The sequence below is a fragment of the Nycticebus coucang genome, chromosome 5 (genome assembly GCF_027406575.1).
Source record: "Nycticebus coucang isolate mNycCou1 chromosome 5, mNycCou1.pri, whole genome shotgun sequence".
Taxonomy (NCBI): Eukaryota; Metazoa; Chordata; class Mammalia; order Primates; family Lorisidae; genus Nycticebus; species Nycticebus coucang.
Window position 1 is genome coordinate 32,437,364 of NC_069784.1, and position 14,226 is coordinate 32,451,589.

At 37.4% G+C, this 14,226-nt stretch overlaps 1 pseudogene; it reads left to right on the top strand.

Annotated features, from left to right (window-relative positions):
• Nucleotides 1-13,537, top strand: part of LOC128585442 (eukaryotic translation initiation factor 3 subunit F-like) — a 31,908-nt pseudogene extending 18,371 nt beyond the window's left edge.
• Nucleotides 13,538-14,226: the final 689 nt, after the last annotated feature.

The following is a 14,226-nucleotide window of genomic DNA, read 5'->3' on the forward strand; positions in this document are numbered from 1 at the left end:
ATCATACCCTCTCCAAACCAGAACCCAATTTCAAGTATGTTGCCAGCTCTACTTTCAAAATGCATCACAAATGTGCTCACATCTCACCATCTTTTACAGCTCTTGTCTGACTTTCTACTGTCTCTTGTTTGCCCAACTGTACTTGCCTCCTAATTGATTTTTCTGCTTTCATTCTTTTCTCCCGTTGTCAATTCTCTTCACGGTAGCCAGAACAACTTTTTTAAAGTTTAAATCTAATCACGTCATTATCTTGCTTACATTCTTTCAACTGCTTTCCATGACAATTGGAAGAAAACCCAAACTTCTTACCTTATTGTCAAAAAAATGTGATCTGCCTGCAGTCTTCTTTTGGGAACTCACCTTGGACCACTCTCTTTTTTTGTTTTGTTTTTCATTATTCTCCAGCCATTCTAGTTTTGCTTTTGTCCCTCAAACATTCCAAGATCATGTCTTTCTCAGAATCTTTCTCACTGCCTGGAATTCTCTTTACCAGATCATTCATGGTTGGTTCTTTTTCATCATTCTTGTCTTAGATAACAGTGTCATAGTATCAGAAAGGGTTTGGGGGGGTCATCCTAGGTAAAAGAGCTTTCTTTTACAGCCCCCAATTCATTCCCTGGCTGCTATCCTGCTGTGTTTATGTTCTTTATAGCACATATCATTATCTAAAATCAGCTTATTGATTCATTTCTTATATATTTATTATAATTCTTTCTATTTCTTAGAGGTATAGGTATCCTCAAACTAGTATCCTGCTTTCCTTGTTAGATTTTGTATCCTTCATATCCAGAGGAGTTTCTGACACTGAGTAGGTGTTCAATATGGATAGTTTGAAAGAACAAACACATCTGAAGCAGAGCACTACTGATAAATAAGTCAAAGTATTAGATTTTGACCTTGTTTTAAAAATATAGTGACAAAAACCCAAAATATGTTTCAAAATCCTTAGATTCTTAAAATACATGAAGAGAATGTATACAATGAGTAAAACTTGAGAATTCTTTTGTAATGGTGTTGATCTAGTCATTGACATAGGTTTTGTATTAGGAAGTACACAGGTACTGATTTGAAGACACATGTGTCCATTGCCCTGACAGTTGGCCTTTCCCTAAATTGATTTTTCAAATGTCATGCTCCAAGTTAGACTGATTTGCATCATATGAAGTTTAATTGTGTTCATGAAAGGACTATACTCTCAGGCTTGCATATCTATGAGGTATCAAGGAAATGCCAAATATAATTGATACTTTTATTTAGGAAATTTATTCTGTAAAGCGAGAAGTTTCCATTTATAAAATTATTACAAATTTATTCTTTAATATTTAGCTTCTTTGGCAAGCCTTCCTTGTTCTTCTAAGAAAAGTGAGTCATATCTTCCTCTGAGGTACCTAGTGCCTGAATGCACTCATCAGATTGAAATTTTATTTTATTTTATTTATTTTATTTAATTTTTTTGTGGTTTTTTTTGGCCAGGGCTGGGTTTGAACCCACCACCTCCGGCATATGGGACTGGCACCCTACTCCTTGAGCCACAGGCGCCACCCCTAGATTGAAATTTTAATAGCTAGTTGGCAAGTCGTTTCTCCAAAAATCTTGGTATCCTTCAAATAGATTTCATGCCGTCCTCATTTTTCTTCTTCTTGAATACAAATCCTGATTTTGGCATATTTAGTTAGTTTGTGAAATAGAGTAAGGTTGCAGCAAATAATTATTGAATTGAATAGAATAAATAGGTATTGGATTGAATTACTAGTTAGTTATTTTATGTTAATATTGACCTTTAGAATATAAACCTTTGGAGGGCAGGAACTATGTATTCACTTCAGTTGCATTTTTGCCATAGAACCTAGCATATCACACTAAATATGGCAGCAGGCTCTCTTCTCCACTGGATTTGTTCTTCATCCTGACTCTTAACTACCATCAGAATTACGGGAATTCATAGTTAATGTCTATGTAGGAGTTTACAATAAATATTGGTCTACTCCACTGTCCTGATGAGCTGGATATGAAAAATTCACAAACTTTTAAGAAGCAGCATAGCCCATACTTGTAAGACATTGGGCATTTTACTTAATTTTTTTGTGCCATAGTCCTTCCCCGCAGCCAATGGTACCTATTTCATGGAGTTGTTATAAGCACCACATGAATTAGTATATATGTTCATGTATATATACACGGAATATACCAAATTTCTGGCTTATGGTAGATTATTAGTATATGCTAAATACTATTCTTATTACTCTTTCCTGAGGCCTACATCTGAGCTTGTTGAAGCAGTCACATCTTTATCTCTTGTTTTCCTTTTAATGTAGGCCACCAGATCTGGGGCCTCAAAGCCGGACTGAACCAATAGATACTAAGAATATGTTCATATTGTTCATAAGTGCTTTTCTTAATCTATTTTAGGTCCATTGAAACATGTATTTAATCCTTCCACTGATGGCTCTACATTTAAACCTGAGAAAAGGGTAAGTGGAACATTTCAAGGTGGAAATTTTCTTTGTCTTTTCTTCTGAGTTCAATTTTTGTATCGGGGGTGCAAGTGGGTATGATGGAAGATAGCTGTATTGAGAAAATTAAAGCAAAAAAATAATTGCCAAGGAAAATAAACTTTCTTTGTGTTGATGATTTCCTTTGTAGAAGGAAAGCCAGTGGAATGCATTGTCTCCTCAGAGATAAATGAAAAAAAAAAGGTTGCACAACTTAAGAGAAAGACAGGTACTCTTTGAGAGCTGTGGGAAACAGACATCGCCACCTGGGGCAAGAAATATTATTGGCTACTTTGAGTGTATGTTTCCAAAATATGCATGAACAAAACTAAGTGTTCTGGAAACAGAAGAAACCAATTCTTGTGGCAGAAAACTAGACTCGGAAAAGCAATAGGAATTTCAAGAAATAAGAAACTGTTTAACAAAATCTATCTACATCTTAGAGAGCACAGGATAGGCTTTTTAAGGTTCTCTTCCTTTAGAATTCATGAATTTATAGTATTATGATTATAATAATTTTAGTCTCCACTGAGACTAATACATGTATGTACAGATTACTTCCTCAGTGGAGACTGTTATCCTTGTCTTTCTATATCCCAGAGGAAGAATTTGATGGCAAAAGTTAACTGCTAAGTGCTCATGGATGACTCAATAAAATAAAAAGTTCCTGCCTGTCAATAAATACCCAAGTTAGCTTTTTTTTTAATAAGAGAAAAATCTCACACATTTATTTTAATGCATATATAGCTTTGAAGCAAGACTTGTTTTCTTTTATAGAGCAGGGCTTGCCGGCTGCCTCTAGTGGCCAAGAGGCACCAATGGCTGATGGCGTAGTGGGACCATTTTAGACACAGCTTTACATCTCAGCTTGATTTTTCACATTTCACCTAATTTAAATGTTTAAATTCTGGCTCAGTGTAAAATTTTCTTTACTTCATGGTGGGTCCACTTGGCGCATTCCTAACCTGGGCTCGCTGTCACAGCAGGAACTATATTAGATTTGTCAGAGAAAATGTGATACTGGTTAGATACATCATATTATTTATTGGTAGTTAATTACTTGAAAGTTTACAACTAATTATACATACAAGTCTTCTTTGTTTACATAATATCAAAATTTATCTAAGCATGGAGTGAGGCTAGTAGAAGGCCTATTTCAACACACTGTCAAGGTTTAGTTTATTCTGCTTATACCATACATGTGACATTGATATTAATGGTATTTTATTCCAAATGAGTAAAGTGAGGACCAGAGAACTGAGTGACTTGGCTTAGGTAGTTAGGGACAGACACCAGGAACAGGCTGATAGTTTTATACCTTCCTCACAGAAAGGCAGCAAACTTGAGGAGGCTATAAACATCCATCAGCATTTAGCACTTAACCCACAATGGCAGGAAATGTGAGGTTAGGCTCTTTTCCAGGTTTGGAGCATGTGCAGAACCAACCCAAGGTGACCTTTTGACCCACTTACTCTCATTTGCATGGTAAAAATCATACCCACCAGCACCATGACAGTGGCAATCCCTGGAAGTTTCCCTATAAGGTTAAACATGGGGAGAGCCCTAAGTGCTAATAAATCCCCATCTCTTTCTAAGAAAAATAAAGAATATTCTTCCCACTGCTCAATCATTAGCCATAAACATAAAAAATAGAGAAGACTTCAGATCCCCAGCGTCTTCCCCACTTTTGGAGATAGACCCATCCTTCTGTTGGGATGTACTTCTGCTTTATTGTCATGCTTTTGCAATGAGACTGCTTGTGTGAACTTCCTGAGTGTGTCTGTGTTTGATTTGTCACCGCCTTGGTACTAGAGCCCATTCTTTAGCTCTGAGAACCGAATATCAAGGGATTCCAAGCCATTCTTGACAAAGTCAACTGGTCAGTGGATTGCAGAGATAGGATTAAAATCCAGTTCTTCCGGCTTGGTGCCTGTGCTCAGTGGCTAGGGTGCCAGCCACATATACCAAGGCTGGCGGATTTAAACCCGGCCTGGGCCAGCTAAACAACAACTGCAACCAAAAAATAGCCAGGTGTTGTGCTGGGCACCTATAGTCCCAGCTACTTGGGAGTCTGAGGCAAGAGAATCTCTTAAGCCCAAGAGTTGGAGGTTGCTGTGAGCTGTGACGCCACAGCACTCTACTGAGGGTGGTAAAATGAACTTTGTCTCAAAAAAAAAAATCCAGTTCTTTCGACATGAATCCGATGCTCTTGTTACTATCACATGTAGTCTACGTTTAAGATTAGTCCTAGGGCAGATGATGGCTGTCATGTGCTAAGCAGGAGTAGACTGTGGGGGAGGGCCAGCACGCATAGCTTTCGTTTAATGACTGATTGATTTTTTTTTTCAGTGTTTAATTTCCTGACATAATAAAATACATCTCCTGATGGAAACTGTCATTTCACTGTGAGTTTTGTGGGACCCTTTCTTCTGTTTTAAACTGTCATTTCACTGTGAGCTTTGTGGGACCCCTTTCTTCTGTTTTAAACTGTCATTTCACTGTGAGCTTTGTGGGACCCCCTTTCTTCTGTTTTCAGTGGTTTGTGGGAGCTCCGGCAGGCCAGGATGTCATTTCTATTTTTCTTTTGTCAGAATATATGAAGTCTTTCCAGATCCAGGAGCAGAGATCCTGAATTACATTAGCTATGGTAGGTTACAGTGAGATTGTAGGATTATTGGAATATACTTTTAAATTCACTTTTCCTTTAGATAAAAAATGGAGATTTGTATATTTTGGGAAGAAAATCCGAAAGGAATATTAGCAGCATTTTCCAATGTCTTTGTTGGTCATTTCAGGGATTTCCATCCATTTAATCTTAACAGCATGCCATATTCAATCTGCTTTTCTTAGCTTTGTCACCCACATGTCTTTGTCTAGTGTCTGGGTGGGCATTTTAAATTCCTTTATGTTTTCATACTTCAGGGAGAAAAATTCTCTTTTTTATCTGGGACAAACTACAATCTTATTTCCCTTGGCTTATCTTATTAATATTTGATGGCATTTACTTTCAAAGCAACTTTGCACAGTTGCCCTGGAGTGTTTGCACAAAGGAGACTTTCTAATGCAAATCTAACTGAATTGAAAGTTAAAAAAAAATGGCCCAAATGACACTACCCTCAAAGTAAAATTTGAGCCCTCAAAGCAGTTCTTCATTCATTGATTTTTCTGTTAATTAATATATGCAGTAATTTATTAAGCAAATGTTTGCTAAATACCTTTTGGTGGTTATTAGCACTGGTCTAGGAACTTATAGTTTAGTGGAGAAGATGAAATATCATGAATAAAAAGCACAGCCTCAAGTCTAGAAAGAAGATTTGGCTCTGAATAGAAGTTCACTGCAAGAAGGAGGGAGGAGAGTACTCACCAGCCAGGCTCTGGGGAACACCCTGTTTCTTAAACACACCAAAATGAAAGATGTTCTTTGACACTTGAGCATAAAGATTCCGGTTGTCTTGTTGTCTGTAGGAATGGAGATGCTTTAAGCACTTAGGTCAGGGAGATGATGAGATCTGGTGAGTGGTGAGGTGCAGAAGGAAAGTGGGTTTTAGTTTACTTGAGAGAAAAACCATTGAAGTTTTGAATTTGAAATATAGTATGTGAAATTCCATACTGGTCATGATTTTTGTCTAGTAAAACATTAAGGATGTATGGAAGGGTTTATTGAATTTTGGGGGAAGAATCAAGTATTCCAGATCTACTAAGGGATTTCAGTGTGTCTCCAAGGGATTAAAACATAAAGGTTATTTTTGTTAGGTGGGCTTTTGGTGTAAACTATGAAGTAAGCTATGAAGACGTGAAGATTATGGAGACATTTGTCTAAGAGGATTAATTTTTACACCGAGTAATGTTTTTTTGAACCATTATTGTAAGAAAGAAAATGTGTTCAATGTTGGAGGAGATACAAGGTACAAAAATAACTGTGGTATTTAATAAGGTCTAAAGCCTATATAAGAATAGTTAAAGATTCTATTAAGTGATAGAGAAGGTCATAAAGGAGTTTCTGTACAAAGTTGTATAAGGTTGCCAACTTAAAGACCTAAAACTTTTAAATTCTCATCATTATCTCCCTAACAAAACATCTCTTTTAAAGGCTATTATTTTTCTTGCAAAGGAAAGAAGATCATGTCATAAATTACGTACTTAATCATTTTGATTGGCTTAATTATTTTTACTCTATGACATTAAATGTCCTGAAATTAAAAGTAAACTCAACAGATTAGTTTAACTTGGAGCTTTGGTAAGTACATCATGTTAGCTAGAGTCAATAAAACCATCCTGGCATATTCTTTAAAGTTCATGGCCAATTGCATTTATGAGATTCATCAATTCCTTCTCTCTCTCTCTTTTTTTTTTTACCTGCATCATAGAAATGCTGCAGTCTCTGCTTCCAACTAGATTCTGAATTATTCCTGTTCTCTCCATTTCAAACTTGTAGACCAAGCTACTGTCATGTCTCCCCTTGACTAAAACAATAGCCTCCTATTCGAAACCCCAATTCTAACCCTGAGCCTTACAGATTAGACCCCCAGATTAGTCAGAGCCAGGGTGACTTTTCTGAACAGGAAATCAGATCATGTCATCCTCTGCCTAGAACTCCTCAATGGCTTTCCAAACTTAACAGTGCCCACTGAGCTCTCTGACCTCATGGCTTCCCACCTGTCTCTTCCTTCTTTCATTCCAGCCACATTAGGTATCCCCATCTGCTTTTCACACACTTCAGAAATAATGCCTGCTTGGAGCATTTGCACCCCCAACTCCCTCTGCTTAGAATGTTTGTCTTCCAGGTTTTCCTATTCCTGGTGACTTTCATTCAGGTCTCAAGTAAAGCATTATCTCCTCAGAGTGGCGATAGTGTATGTTCTCAAAATAATAACTTTAAAATTCTGTATCTATTTGTTATGTTGATTTGAAAGTAAGTCATTTATTTATTTTATTATCTCTGTCTCCCATTAGAATATCAGGGTCATAATTTCAGGATCTTTTCTATATCTTTGTGGTTTTATCTTTAGCACCTAGTCCCGTACTTTTATTATGGTGAGTACTTTGTATTTACTTATTAGGTAAATGCTGAATTACAGTTGAGGTGTTTACTTCTCATACATTGTGTATATGTTGAGGCAGAGTTTACAATTGATACCCAAAGACTGAAAGGGGAATTAATTTCACCCCAATTACCACTCAGGATACTTTTTAGCTCAGCATAGAGTAAATGTCTCTTTTATGGCCTTGTAGGAATCTGAGCTTATGATTCCAAAACTTCATATTCATAGGATGACATTCATCAATTGATGGTAAATTTAAAACAGACTTCTAAAGCAATAAGAAAAAAGGAAATGCAACGGTGAGTTTCAAATACATTGTTAATGTTTCTAATACTATATGAAAGTCTTAAATCATGAAAATGAAATAGCAAACGTCTAGCTTTTAAGAGTCTTCTATATTATGCAAAATATGCAGCATATATGAACTTAATATTGCTTATTTTTTTCCAAAAGTAATATTATTAGTCTTAATGTGGAAGCAACTATGAATAGAAGTGCACCGTGAGCAAAATTTTGTGCTTATTTCAATAATTCTGAATTTTATTTATATCTATAATGATATACATTTTATTTAAATTTATAATGATTGCTTGTTTAAGCACTCCTCTTTCTACTAGGTACTCTGGAGATCTGTTAAAGCTCTAGTAATAATTATTTTATTTAAAATTATCTTCCTTGAACAAATGGTAGAAAGTCCCATCAATGTCAGGAAAATGGAAATTTATTAGTTCATAAAACCAGACATTCCTGGAGGATTCCATGAAAATTCTTTCTTTGTCTCTTATCTACATTTGCCATTGTTTTCCTTTTAGCTTGATTTTTTTAATCAAGATAAATAATTTATTGATGATGAGTTTCCTGTAGTAAGTTAATAAAGGTTAGTGCAAGGATTATATTCTCTTAAAACAAAAGGAAACAGGACTAACATATTCTCATTAGCTTGTTCATTCATTTATTTAACATTTATTTAAGCGGTGTTGATTGAGTAACTTTTGTATCAGGCAAATTCTGAAAAATTCCTGCTTCTTATAGACCTAGTTTAGACAATGAATCTCTTTTTGGCCACAGGAAAAGGGGATGTCAACAGGCAATACCATGTCCTGTGCTTTCACCTTGGCTGGGGGGAGAGGGTGTTAGTATTATTTATATGAACTGAAACAGTTACTGAAAAAAAAAGGGGGGTTCATATTTTTTCCCAGCTATAGAAAGATGCAAAATATGTTGGGCAGACAAAAATTCATAGCTATAATATTTCAAAAATAATGAAGGTCCTTCATAAATAATGAATTGTGTTTAAACTTTAAAGTAAGTTGACAATTAGCTCTGTGCTTGTAGCACAGTGGTTACGATGCCAGCCACATACACTGAGGGTGTTGGGTTCAAACCCAACCCAGGTCAGCTAAACAACAATGACAACTGCAACAAAAAATAGCCCAGCATTGTGGTGGGCTCCTGTAGTTCCAGCTACTTGGGAGGCTGAGGCAGAAGAATCGTGTAAGCCCAAGAGTTTGAGGTTGCTGTGGGCTGTGATGCCACCGCATTCTACCGAGGGTAGAACATAGTGAGGCTGTCTCAAAAAAACAACAAAGTAAGTTGACTAAACTGTAAAAGACAAGAATCATTATTGCCTTCTCCATTTTTAATTTTTTAAATTCTACTTTGAAAAAAAATTAACTAGATCAAAGTTGCTTACATACTTGTTTATATTTCCAGTTGTGTTCCTTAGATAATTACCTATGCTATTTAATTGACATGTAGCCCATGTTTTGTGAGATGGGTTGAATCTCCCAGTATGTAATTTTCTTTGTATCATTAATAAAAAGAAATTCCTAAACGAAAGTGAATTAGTGGGCGGCACCTGTGGCTCAAGGAGTAGGGTGCCGGTCCCATATGCTGGAGGTGGCGGGTTCAAACCCAGCCCCGGCCAAAAAAAAAAAAAAAAAAAAGAAAGTGAATTAGTAATTCCTGCTCCAACAAAAGGGCAGGAATTACTACTACTTTTGTGCCCTACAAAAGTAAAGCTTAATTTTTTTCATCCTAATATTGATATAATTCTAAATTTGGGTAAATACTCTTTTTGCTAACTTTTCCTCAAGTAAATTTCTCTTCTGAACAACCATGACCCCATTACAGAGGATTACATATTAATGGATCAGTTCTTCCTTATTTCTAAATTCATTATCCTCTTCTCTTGATTACCTCATTAGTTTCCATTCTGTGTCTGGAAAGCAAATTTTCTTCATTTTGTTTTTATTTTCTACAACAAATATGTATTGACTATCAGCTGTAAACTTAGCACGTCACTAACTTAAGGGAATACAAATTCTTTTCAATAAGATAGTTGATTATCTTATTACTGATTAGATTTCTTCCCTCACCCCCCCCCCCCCCACATCATCACCTCTGTTTTTTTTGTATATGGGAGGACACCATGTGGAACAAATGTCAAGCACATTTGAGAATTGACAGCACCAAGTGATTTATTTACTGGACTTATATTATTATTTTTAAATTTCACCACATTTACCTGGAAAGATTTCCCTCTTAGGAATGCATGCTGGATAGTTTCAATCCCCTCAGATTTACTTTTCTATGTGTTTTGTGACTTCATCCTCTATTAAACTCACTACATCTGCAGGTGACTGCTACCCGTGCTGGTAATGTATGGACTTTGCCACGTAAAGTCTGTTAATAAAGGAAGATCTTTTTGGCCCCTGTTGGTCCTACTGAGGAGATAAATATCATTCTTATTAACAGGTGAATAATTATTTTTGGTCTTTCCTGAAGGTATTTAGGAAAGTAATATGGCGACTCTGAGGTGGTGTATATCTATATATATATAGGGAGATTTGCACTGCAACACATTAATAATATTGTGACAACAAATACAATTTTCTTTTACTTACCTGAGATATTACTTTATTGTTTTACTTTTTTTTCTTCTAGTTTCCACTATAAGCCTGAATAAATTGACTTTCTTAATATTTTGGTGGCATACTACCTGGCTTCACTGTTCTTTTCAAGAACTTGCTGTTTCCTTCTATAGTTTTCACTTTTAATAGGAGTATAAGATCTCTTGTAATCGGGATTGCTCATTTGAAAGTGGAAAAAAATGGCCATTTAATGCTTTTCAGCTTTTCTTCATAAATACAGATTGATAGGAGAGAATTTCCCCAACTCAATTAATAAATGAAGAATAAATAACAGGAGGCAGATAATTTTAGAGGTTTCTTACATGATGACTAGATGTTCTGAATGGTAAAATGGGTCATGGCTTATTCAGAACAGGTTTATGGTTTCCTGACACTCATAATTATGAAATCTGGGAGCTCATTGAGCTCATTTTGACTCTGTAAAGGTTGTTTTGACAGTTTGCATTCAGACCCACTCACTGCCATTGATTTTGGATATTATAACATAACATAGTGTATATACTGAAAGAGAAATAATGAGTTCCTTTTTGTCTTGGCTTTATATTGACCAAGTTACTTTCTTTAATTACTTCTAGCACTTATTGCCAACATCAGGAGTTTTTGTGCCATTTTTGCTATGTAACTTTGGGCAACTTGCGTCACTTCTCTGTGGCTCAGTAATGAAGCTGGGCTGCAGAATTTCTATAGTTTATTCTGGCTGAAATTTCTATAAATTAATAGTATCCAGGTCATGTATTATATATTAACTCATAGTGCTATTTACTTATTTATTCTTATGTAATTATTTTTCCCCTTATCTGAGTAGTATGTACCTGGAAGATCTATACTGGTTTTCCATTTTTTTATGTTCTTCTATTCAAGGATTTTCACAGATGATTCAGTACATAGTTTTGGATGAAGATGATAATGGCTCATTGGAATTATATTGAGGAATCATTAGATTAATTATGATTAATTTTACTTGTGAATATTTGGGTAGGGAGAGGACAATGATGGGGCTTTTCATAATAATCACCACTCTTTGGTAGCAGATATTATTAGTTTCTCTCTCAAATTCCTGTAGCTTGATGTCTGAGACTTCATCTTGGGGCTTTTTTCTGGTTGTAGAAACACACTGTGACCTATGAAGAGTGCATGTGGTTTCCTGGCAGTTCAGAAACTGCCTTTGACCAATGACAGATTTGGCAGCACACAACTCACATGGTAGAATTTCATTGTGCTGGAGGACATGTCCATTCAAATTCCTAACTCCTGCCTGTCTTAACTATCATTCCATTGTCAAGCTCACCAGATTACAGTTTGTGCTTTAAACTCTGGTTGGCTTTTAAGTGGAAAATGCGCAGACTGATTGCGGTTTAATAGTTTCTTCCTTCATGCCTTAGCACATTAGCATCAGTGGATTGTTTGCCTATATTTCCCGAGCTGGAATCCCTGAGGACAACACAGGTCATAGATGGAGAGATGGAGGTGAAGGGAAGGAAACAGCAATTTAGAAACAAGGAGTGCTCCAGGGAAAAGCAAGTGATTTGGGAGCCTAAAATAAGGCATTTGGGCAGTTTCTGCGTAAGATAAGGGACATCGGAACATGGCAGGGATAAAGAAAAGAATTCTAAGATGAAGCATATATTAGATTATCAATAAATTTAATAATGAGTAAGCGTAAAAGTATAGACAGGAAGTTGGAATAACATCCAGAAATAAAGTTATTTATTCTTTAAACTTGCCAGAAATAAATTTATTTCTTTTGAGACAAGATATATGACAGAAAAGAAACTGTTTTAGTTTTATTAAAAAGAGATTTCTTTTTTTTTTTTTTTTTGTCTTGGACAATTGCTGGCCTAAAACCAAAATTGACTCAGTAGTGAAAGATCAAATTGAGTTGTATGTGCTTATTATTTGCCATTTGTAGTCTTACAGGTTCAAGAATATGGACTAGACCATAAGAAGGCCCACCCGGCAGTGAAGTGAGTGAGGAGGCGGCCCAGCCCCGACCTGGCCCCAGGGCCAGCGCCGGCTCCAGCTCCCGAGGCGGTTCTAGCCTCGTCTTCAGGCCCGGCCGAGGCAGGGCTGCAACCACGGGGCAGCTTGGGGCAGACCGCGGCCTCAGCGCAGACCCAGCTAGACCTGGGCGCGGTCACCGCCTGCCGCCCCCCCAGGGCCCTTCTCTGGCGGCGCCGGGGTCAAACCGCACCCAGTCGTTTGGCTTCCTTGGCCGACAGCAGTGCGAGAGGAAATCAGGGCGCTGCTGGTGTTACGGGAACCCTGCTGGGAACTGCTAACAAGCACCAAGGGAAGGTCACCAGCTGTTTTCCAGTGCGGCACAATAAGCCAGAAGATGGAAGTGGCTATTGACATGGAATTAGCTAAGGACATGTATGAATTGCGCAAAAAAGCCTCTCCAAATGAGCTCGTCCAGGGCTGGTGCGCTACCGGCCATGATACTGTGAGTGTTCGGGTACTCGCAGAACAGTCTGTGCTGATCCGTGGGTACCCCAGCCAGGAGGCCTCCAGCCCCGTCCACGTCGCTGTGGACACAAGTCCTCAGAACCGCCACGCGAGCATCAAAGCCTACGCCAGCATTTCAATGGGTGTCCCTGGGAGGACCATGGGAATGATGTTCACAATTCTGACTGTGAAATACGCATACTACGACACTGAAGGCATTGGAGTTGACCTGTTTTAGCCCCAACCGAGTAACTGGACTCTCCAGTCACTTGCAGCACATAGGAGGGATATCAGCTCCGGTCGGGCTGCCTGAAGAGCGGTGTTGCAGGATGCAGGGGTCGCACTGTCTGGAAAGGTGTCAGCTGACAGTACGGTGGTGCTTCTTGATGAGCCTGGTTAACCAAGTACCCAAAATAGCTCCTGGCGACTTGGAGACTGTGCTCAACAGCAACATCAATGACCTGCTGATGGTCACCTGGCCGATCTCAGACCGTCACAGATTCCCCTCAACGAGCAACTTGTAGACCTGTGTGTGAATAGGCCCCACGCAGCCCTCCTGCCAGCCCTCCGGCCTCAGAAGGAAGTGAAGGAGAAATGGTTTCTTTGTGGTCTTGAGTCACACTGAGTCAGTCAAGCACCTGTGACTCTAAAAAACATAGTCTACCTTTTGTAAATGAACAACAGCAAAAAAAAAAAAAAATGGAATGAGTATTATTTTTTCATGCTGCTTAAATAGAAGCTCATTCACTCTTACTTTTTCCTAAAGAGATTATTTATCCTAATTTTATATAATTGATTCATGAAGTTGGCCTTATTTGAAATTAATATGCCAGTAAGAAAAGAATCTTTTATTTCACATTATCTCTCTTAATTTGTAAATATACAATTATATTGCATGACAATTAGGCATTTTTTGAATTATATTTCTTGAATTACATATTGAATTATATATAACTGCCAGGTGATAGATAAATGCATCATTTTCTGTGCTACAACTAAGTACATATTATGGTTTCCTGAAAAGAAGTCTGAAGGTCAGATTTGAAGTCCTATTTCCTTCTGGTTAGATGGGGCTCTTTACTCCTAGCTAATGTTGATTTGTTCCATTCACTACTTGACTATTTACACCATCTCTTAAGTTTTCTCAGATAATGAAACGCCTGACCTGCTATCATTAACAGTGCCATCAGAGAACATATGCTATCATAAAGTGCTAATAACCAAATTGAAGAAATATTGTTATTACAGGATGTACCCGTGCTAAATATTGACTTCAATTACACTGACTTCTTTGAGGAGTTGAAAACTCAGGAC